General features: G+C 35.7%; 1 long non-coding RNA gene across 1 annotated transcript in view; it reads left to right on the forward strand.

The window, feature by feature from the left end:
- Positions 1–689: 689 nt before the first annotated feature.
- LOC106877020 (uncharacterized) overlaps positions 690–2,201 on the forward strand; it is a 9,437-nt gene continuing 7,925 nt past the window's right edge. The window contains exon 1 of the long non-coding RNA XR_001410318.1: positions 690–802. This is a non-coding gene — a long non-coding RNA (uncharacterized LOC106877020). The remainder of the gene's footprint in view (positions 803–2,201) is intronic.

The raw sequence follows: 2,201 nt of genomic DNA on the forward strand, positions 1-2,201 counted from the left end.
ATTTACGTGCCATATGCTTCCGGGTTGATTGTGTTTGGTGTTAATATATTTGTCGTCTGATTCCAATCAAAAAGTTAATTATAATTTAATTATAATCATTTCTACTTCCAAGTCTGAGCAATACAAACATTCTGCATCTACACAATGCCGTTCATAATATGCCATATAGAAACTTGTAAATAAATAAGTTTGTTAATGCTTTAGAAATATTTTTCTCTGTGTGTGTGTGTGTGTGTGTGTGTGTTTGTCTATGCGTGTGCGTGTGTGTAAATGTACATGTGTGTATATATATATATATATATACATATATATATTTGTTTATTTATATACATACACACTCATCTATCTATATTACTATCTATCTATCACTTTACATCCTGACTTTTCTGTGATACACGATCCCTATTGATCCTTTTTGTTTCTTTTACGATCCCTTTTGATCGAAAATCTACTCCCCCTTTTTTCCCCTTCCTTCTCCTCCCGAAGGAGAAAAGCTCTACTTTGTAACCTGTCCCCTCTGTGTTCAACCCTGTGTGGCTAATAAAGAAACATATCTATCTATCTATCTATCTATCTAGCTAGCTAATCGCGACATTGTGGTTTCGATTCCTAGACCGGGTGGTGCATTATGTTCTTGAGCAAAACATCTCACGTTGCTCTGTAATCACTTCGACACCCGACATGTGGCACACAGTGCACCTATTCGGCCAACGGCGGCGGCACATACACTTGATCACTATAAACAAATCATTTGTGCAGATCGTCCGGCAAAAGCTGAAGGTTCACACGTTGTCCTCGACGGGTGAGTTCATCATACAGGGCGGCCCAAAAGTAGGTTTACAGTTATCACATAGGCACTTTAAATTTCTTTTAAAACATTTTATTACATTTAAATTTCTATCTTACAATTAACTAAATTAGCATAGAATAATGGTTTCATATTTTTTAATAATTAAGATCTAAACTGTTAATATATGAAAGCGAAAGAGATAGTTGAGTATTGTAAACCTACTTTTGGGCCACCCTATGTATATGTTCATTTAACGACTTATAATAAAAAATAATTGTGAATTTTCCGAAAGTCCTCTCCACCCACAATGGTCGTCAGCGCAATTCTTTTTTCATATTCGTTTTCTACATACTTCTTAACACCCAGCGGACTGGTATACTATTTTTTTTGTTCACGGGGGAAGATCTTTGTATTGACCAATAATTTACATTGTCCGGAAAGTTCGTGCCGATTTTTAAAGGAAAAAAACAAAAAGGGGTCAATAAATACTTGCCATTACATTTCTAATCAACCAAATATGAACCATTTTGTTGCACAATGTGTCTCCATCTTTCCTTTAACTTGAAAATACCCTCTTCCCAGAATTGAGGTGGTTTCATGGCAAATAAGTCGAAAGGTAAGCTACTATAAATCGGCACGAACTTTCCGGACAACCCAATACTATACAATTTACATAATATTTTTTGTAGAGTACATACATATCGTACCTTTAGTGACTTCGAAGTCACTATCACCACTCGTCTTGTAAAAGTATATGTATGTATGTATGTATGTACGTACGTATGCATGTTTTTCTTCTTCTCTTGTTAATTTAGAGTAAATTTTGGCAAGGCTTTGAATCTTGCAGATTTTTGTAATCCCAGATATCGAGATTATTTGTAGAATTTGAGATAAGTATTTGTCTCCTCTTCCCAAGAACCCAAGTTCAGCCATACTTTACTCCAGATGGGTTGGTATGCACCCTGTTATTCCAATAATAATGGGTATGAAGCTGAAAGTGTATCTTGGGGACAGGATTTGCAAACTTCTCATCAAGAGTCCATAAATGACCTCTCCCACTTGTACTTTTCTAACCACATTGGCCTCAAGCGGGCAGATGTTTCCCACAACAGAACAAAGCTTTTCCTTGTGATCATGTATGTATACCGGGTTTAACTGTGTTGAACTTTGTGTATAGGAACTGGCAGATAACCTGTCATCATTGTGAAATTCTGGATTAGGTTTCCTAACAATTCCTGGAAAAATTATATTTCTGTAAATGTTTAGTTTCATCAGAATTATAGCAGATACCTTGATAGGTGTTGATGTATATATGTATGTAACAAAAGGTGGCGCTGGACGAGCTTTCGGAAAATTTTTATCGGATTACTAGGTTTTCGATGACGGATATTCCGAATATGCTAAAAATCAA

The sequence above is a fragment of the Octopus bimaculoides genome, chromosome 19 (assembly GCF_001194135.2).
Source record: "Octopus bimaculoides isolate UCB-OBI-ISO-001 chromosome 19, ASM119413v2, whole genome shotgun sequence".
In the NCBI taxonomy this organism is placed as follows: domain Eukaryota; kingdom Metazoa; phylum Mollusca; class Cephalopoda; order Octopoda; family Octopodidae; genus Octopus; species Octopus bimaculoides.